Source organism: Acinonyx jubatus, chromosome B1, assembly GCF_027475565.1.
Source record: "Acinonyx jubatus isolate Ajub_Pintada_27869175 chromosome B1, VMU_Ajub_asm_v1.0, whole genome shotgun sequence".
NCBI classification, from domain to species: Eukaryota; Metazoa; Chordata; class Mammalia; order Carnivora; family Felidae; genus Acinonyx; species Acinonyx jubatus.
This window is the reverse complement of record NC_069382.1, coordinates 171,622,824-171,630,464: the sequence shown is the minus strand read 5'-3', so window position 1 is coordinate 171,630,464 and position 7,641 is coordinate 171,622,824.

The following is a 7,641-nucleotide window of genomic DNA, read 5'->3' as shown; positions in this document are numbered from 1 at the left end:
ATATGAAGATAAATGCTTCTTTGTGCTTTTCTTTAATTTTACACTACTGATTTCTCTCAAGTGTTAAGAAACTCATATTACAGCTTATTTTTTTAGAGTGACTTTAAGATTTTGAACATTAACAATCACAAAATTGTCATTGTCTTATTTCAAGACTAAGGCAGGTCAATCTCTTGATCTCTGTCAGCTCTTACTAAATCTGCTTAGAGCTGGTATCATTTTGCAGACCAATCCCAGTCCTTTCGTGATGGCTGCCCAGGAATCTGTCCTGAGGAGTCTGAGGCCATGTGAGCTGTGATGGGCTTAAGGGTGAAGGAGAAAGAATGATAATGCCATGATGGCTCATGTGTCACATACTTGGCAAATTCATTTTGAAGACTGACACTAACAAATGTTACCACTCTCAAAAGGAGCCTCTGAAAGCTTGAAAAACTTCATAATATTAAAATATATAGATTTCTATGGGCAAATTCAGACACTTTGGCAGGTGGCAGATGGTAGGGCTACCCGTTTTGGTGGTTTTTCATATATTTTCACCAAAATCTTTTATGATACATATATAAAACTCAATTAGATAAAAATTATGAGTGAAAACATATTGCCATTATCATTACTGATGGAAAAAGACAAAAAATTTAGATGAACAAAGAGAAAAAATTTCTATTATATAGTATAGGACATTTTTTATTGGAAAAGAGAGACCAAATGTGAATCATCCAAATTAAAACAAACAAACAAACAAACAAACAAAAACAACATTTTCTGGTTAGCCTGGCAATGATCCCAGGCCTGATTTCTGGGAAAGCTCTGAATCACCTATGACTTAGCATGCATGACAATTTAAGTATGGTTCATCTTAACCGAGGCCAACAGCAGTCAATTACTTCCCTATCTCACTTCACCTACCACCCTGCTTATTCCTGACTGAGAAGGATTTTGCTGTGATCACCAACCAGGTGCAACTCTCCAAAAGACTTTTAGAATTTCCATTTATAGGAAGTATTTGCAGAAGGTGAATGAGTGAGCAAACTCTCCATTGTGTCACTTATCGGCTAGATTGTGAGTTCTTTGAGAATTGGAGAGATGTTTTATTTATCTCTACATCTCTGGGACCTAAGGCAAATAAATGAGATTTATTCTCACACTGTCTCCATACGGAGGGCTCCTTAGCTCTGGTCTTTGCAGGTTCCCTCTCATCTGTCCATCTGTCCATCTCCCTATCCATCACACTAATCAATCATTTATTGAGCATCTATTATTTTCAGGCACAAAGAGATGAATACATCAGTTTTTGTCTTCAAGAAGATCACATTCTAGTATGGGAGAATTATAATACCTCTACTTTAGCTTTTTGCAGATAGGGGAGGGCAATTCGTGTCTGCCCAGGGATCAGGGAAAGATGTCTAGATGTCAATGCTTTTATAAGAAACATCACTTCTGGGCAGGATCTGCCTAGAAATTGGGAGTCAAAGTACAGAGAACTTATGGCTAACTATGAAGGGTGTTCCAACTGAATGATGATTCCTATCCAGTAGGAAGCACCTAGATCAATGTTGAGGCCAAGTAGATAGGAATAGGAGCGTGCCTTGCCCTGAGCTCTAGCAGAAGCATGACATGGATGGACGTAGTCCTTGCTTTGGAGAAGGACACCCACTCTATCATTTTTTTCTTTCTTAGAAGACATAGCTGCTCCATTCATTAATCTAACAATTGAACACCAGAGACACGCTTGAAAACATATCCATCTCTCCCTGGAATCTGCAAACATACTTTCCTTGGCTGCTGAAGTCAATGAGTGTACCTGTGATGACACTGGCCCCATGAGCAATAGTAACAGATGCAGAGTCAATCTTGCCATGGGAAGTTTGCGAGCGTCAATGGGAAGTACTCCATTCATCAGTTTGCAGCCTGGGACTTCTGTAGCACTCTGGCCACAAGGCAAATGGGAATGTATTTATTTGGATATATTAGGATGGTAGGGCCCACAAATATATTAAAATTTTTGGATATTTTTTTTCTATTAGACAAAATATCGGAAGAAAATAGAGGTAGTATCTATGACTTTTGAACAGCTGTGCATTTTTTCAATGGAGATAATTTTATTCATTCGTCAATGACTGATTATTTTTTCATTAAATTAATCATCAAATGCCACCCAGCTCAGAGTCAGATGCAGTGCTAGATGTTGTGACTTCAACATTTTGAAAAAGTTCCTTTTCTCAAGAAGCTTTCATCATCAATCGTTTCATTCAGCATATATTATTTGAATGTCTACTACAAGTAACCAATGCTAGGTTCTGAGGATAGGACAGTAAACAAAGCCAGAGGTGACTAGACCTCTCCCCCATTATTTTGGAGTTTTCTTTTAATATTTCACCAAGAATAGTAATAAAATATATCAAGTTCTCTGCCTGTGGCTTGCAGGTGGGGAAGGAGACTAGATGCTGCCAGCAAGGTAACTCACTCTTTTAGAACTAAAGAATCAGGGAGAGAAAGACAGTCTCTTCAGTAAATGGTGCTGGGAAAAATTGGAGAGCTACATGTTAAAGAATGAAATTCGATCATTTTTTTAAATATATCATACACAAAATAAACTCAAAATAGATTAAGGACCTAAATGTGAGACCTTAAACCATTAAAATCCCAGATGAGAGAACAGGCAATAATTACTCTGACATTGGCTGTAGCAAAATTTTTCTAGATATGTCTCCTAAGGCAAGGAAAACAAAAGTAGAAATAAACTACTGGGACTAAATCAAAGTAAAAAAACTTTTGCAAAACAAGGGAAACCATCAATAACAACAACAAAAGACAACCTACTGAATGGGAGAAGATTTTTGCAAATGGGATCAATATCCAAAGCAAGCAAACAAACAAACAAATAAAAAAAAAACACCAAAAACCAAAAACCAAAAAAAACTTCTTACAACTTAACACCAAAAGAATCCCAAACAATCTTATTAAAAAATGTGCAGGGATACCTGGGTGGTTCAGTCGGTTGGTTAAGCATCTGACTCTTGATACCGGTTCAGGTCATGATCTTGTGGTTCCTGAGATCAAGCCCCATGTTGGGTTCCGTGCTGACAGCACTGAGCCTGTTTGGGATTCTCTCTCATTCTTTCTCTCTGCCCGTCCCATCCTCACACACTCTCTTCCTTAAAATAAATAAATATTTTTAAAAATAGGTAGGGGACTGAAACAGACCTTTCTCCAAAGAGGACATAGAGATAGCCAATAGACATAGGAAAAGATATTCAATCCCACTCATCATCAGGGAAATGTAAATCAAAACCACAAATATCACCTCACACCTGTCAGAATGTTCAAAATCAAAAAGACAAGAAATAACAAGTGTTGGCAAGAATGTTGAGAAAAAGAAACCCTCATACACTGTTGGTTAGAATGTATATGGGTAGAGCCACTGTGGAAAAGAGTATGGTGTTTCCTCAAAAAATTAAAAATATCAATACTGTGTGATCTAGTTATTTCATTACTGGGTATTTACCCAAATAAAATCATTAATTTGAAAAGATATATGCATCTCTATGTTTACTGCAACATTATTTACAATAGCAGAGAAATGGAAGCAACCCAAGTGTCCATCAATAGAGAAATGGATAAAGATATGGAACACACACACGACACACACACACACACACACACACACACACACACACACACACACACACACAGGAATATTATGCAGCCATAAAAAAGGATGAGATGTTGCCATTTGAGACAACATGGATGGACCTAGCAGGTATTACACTAAGTGAAATAAGTCAGACTGAGAAAAACAAATAGCATATGATTTCACTTATATGTGGAACCTTAAAAAAATGAATAAAAAAATAAAAAGCAGGATCAGACCTACAAATACAGAGAAAAAACTGAAGGTTACCAGAGGGGCGGGGAAGGATGGAAAAAATGGGTGGAAAAAAGGGATCCTGGGAGGTACAGGATCCTAGGTTATGGAATGAAATGTCATGAGGTATAAAAGGCACAGCATTGGGGCACCTGGGTGGCTCAGTCAGTTAAGCGGTTAAGCGTTCAACTCTTGATTTTAGCTCAGGTCATGATCTCCCTGAGTTCGAGCCCTGCATCAGGTTCTGCAATGACAGTATGGAGCCTGCTTGATGTTCTCTGTCTCCCCTTCTTTCTCTGCCCTTCCCCTGTTCTCATGCACTCTCTCTCTCAAACTAAATAAATAAACTTTAAAAGAATGTCACAGCATGAGGAATACAGCCAATGGTACTGTAATAATGTTGCATGGTGACAGATGGTAGCTACGCTTGTGGTGAGCAGAGCATAACCTATAAATTTGTCCATTCACCATATTGTACACTTGAAACATAAGGTAACACTGTGTGTCAACTATACTCAAATAACAGCAATAAAAACAACAAAGAATCAGGGAGAGAAGGAAGGAAGGACCTCTTTACTACATGGGAGAAGAATCACAATCTTTGCCTTGGAAATTAAGGTTGTTGGGTAAACTGATTAATCTGATATATATTTACCACTATCAGTTATGTTATGCTGAGACATATATTAGGTTCAATGCAGAATGAGTTCTGGAAAGTATAATTATAGATATAAAACTGATGGAAAAACTCAGAGACACAGTAATAAATACTTTAAACCCTCTTTATTTAAATATTTTTAATATAAAATTTATTGTCAAATTGGTTTCCATACAACACCCAGTGCCCATCCCAACAGGTGCCCGCCTCAGTACTCCTCACCCACCCTCCCCTGCCTCCCACCCCCCCATCAACCCTCAGTTTGTTCTCAGTTTTTAAGAGTCTCATATGTTTTGGCTCCCTCCCTCTCTAATCTTTTTTTTTTTTTCCTTCCCCTTCCCCATGGTCTTCTGTTAAGTTTCTCAGGATCTACATAGGAGTGAAAACATATGATATCTGTCTTTCTCTGTATGACTTATTTCACTTAGCATAACACTCTCCAGTTCCATCCACGTTGCTACAAAAGGCCATATTTCATTCTTTCTTATTGCCATGTAGTATTCCATTGTGTATATATGAACCACAATTTCTTTATCCATTCATCAGTTGATGGACATTTAGGCTCTTTCCATAATTTGGCTATTGTTGAAAGTGCTACTATAAACATTGAGATACAAGTGCCCCTATGCATCAGCACTCCTGTATCCCTTGGGTAAATTCCTAGCAGAGCATTTGACAAAATTCAGCATCCTTTCTTAATAAAAACCCTTGAGAAAGTCAGGATAGAAGGAACATATTTAAAAATCATAAAAGCCACTTATCAAAAGCCCACAGCTAATATCATCCTCAATGGGGAAAAACTGAGAGCTTTCCCCCTGAGATCAGGAATATGACAGGGATGTCCACTCTCACCGCTGTTGTTTAACATAGTGTTGGAAGTGCTAGCATCAGCAATCAGACAACAAAAGGAAATCAAAGGCATCCAAATTGGCAAAGATGAAGTCAAGCTTTCACTTTTTGCAGATGACATGATATTATACATGGAAAACCTGATAGACTCCCCCAAAATTCTGGTAGAACTGATACACAAATTCAGCAAAGTCACAGGATACAAAATCAATGTACAGAAATCAGTTGCATTCTTATACACTAATAATGAAGCAACAGAAAGACAAATAAAGAAACTGATCCCATTCACAATTGCACCAAGAAGCATAAAATACTTAGGAATAAACCTAACCAAAGATGTAAAAGATCTGTATGCTGAAAACTATAGAAAGCTTATGAAGGAAATTGAAGAAGATATAAAGAAATGGAAAAATATTCCATGCTCATGGTTTGGAAGAATAAATACTGTTAAAATGTCAATACTACCCAAAGCAATCTACATATTCAATGCAATCTCAATCAAAATTGCACCAGCATTCTTCTTGAAGTTAGAACAAGCAAGCAACCCTAAAATTTGTATGGAACTACAAAAGACCCTGAATAGCTAAAGTAATTTTGAAGAAGACCAAAGCGGGAGGCATCACAATCCCAGACTTTAGCCTCTACTACAAAGCTGTAATCATCAAGACAGCATGGTATTAGCACAAAAACAGACACACAGACCAATGGAATAGAATAGAAACCCCAGAATTAGACCCACAAAAGTATGGCCAACTAATCTTTGACAAAGCAGGAAAGAATATCCAATGGAAAACAGTCTCTTTAACAAATATTGTTTTTAAGATACTTGTTTTTTACACTGAAATGACATTAAACAGGACAAAGGGACTAAAAGGAAGTAGAACAGTGATACAGCTAGGTTTTTTACATGGAAACCTCCCGCCAGCAGACTGGATTGTTCTGTGACATTTGGCATTCCTAAAAATCTGAGCAGGAAGGTAGAATTAGGGTTTCTTTATCTTACACTGTTCATAGAAGATAGAAATTTAAAAATAAAAATAACATATTTTAGTAGAGGCCATATCAAGAAAGTGACATGAGAAAAATAAAAACTATGGCTGTTTTTTATAACTATTTCTGATTTTTTTTTCCAGAAGAAAAGTTGGAAAGTATGGTTGAGACAATTGAAGTGAAAATCTATTAAACTGGGTTGAAAGGGGAAAATTCTTAATAAAAGGAGAGGTCATCCAATTGTTCTCCTCACTGTCCTGCAAATGTGTCACATACAGCATTGGTCTGTTGCACATGCTAACATCTCTACCTAAAATAAACTCTTCCCTTCCGACGTATTTTTCAAATCTTCCCTCCTTTATGGCTTTTCCAACCACAGTGATCTCCTCTGAACTCATACTTGTTTCTATCACCCGTTTCTCCATTTAATCCTATGCCACTTTGTGACTTTTTGGACCACTTATTTGTTATCACTATTGGTGTCCAGACTGGACTCAAGATAGAGTCACTTATGCTAAGCCCTACATCACAGACCAGATAAAATTAGTTAAATTTCTATGTTCTGCTCTCCCCAAAAAAGGAAGGCCTAGGCTTGCCTGCTCAGCACAGGTTACCTGACCTGCTCCAAGACCTCCATGTGAGTGCCATATGAGGAAAGTGACCTTCCTTTAACCAATCAGCAAGTGACCACTATAACTTCCTGGTTCCTTCTCACATTGCACTATAACATTCTCTCACTTTATACAACCCTCGGAAGCTCTTTTTAATTTTCTAGACTGGATGCTTCTCAATTCATGAATCACTGAATGAAGTTTACCAGATCTTTCAAATTTTATGATTGTTGGACTTTTCCTTTAACATGACTTAGATCTCCCAAGAGTACATTTTTCATACGTTTCCCACGTCAATCATAAACTTTAAGGCATCAGGGATGCCTCTCCCACGTATTTATTTATTTATTTTTTATGTTTATTTATTTTTGGGAGAGAGAGACAGAGCACAAGTAGTGGATGGGGAGAGAGAGAGTGAGACACAGAATCCGAAGCAGGCTCCAGGCTCTGAGCTATCAGCACAGAGCCCGATGAGGGGCTCAAACTCATGGACTGCAAGATCATGACCTGAGCTAAAGTTAGATGCTCAACTGACTGAATCACCCAGGCGCCCCCCCCCCTTTTTTAATGTTTATTTATTTTTGACAGACAGAGAGAGAGAGAGAGAGAGAGAGAGAGAGAGAGAGAGACAGAGAGAGACAGAGCATGGGTGGGGGAGGGGTAGAGAG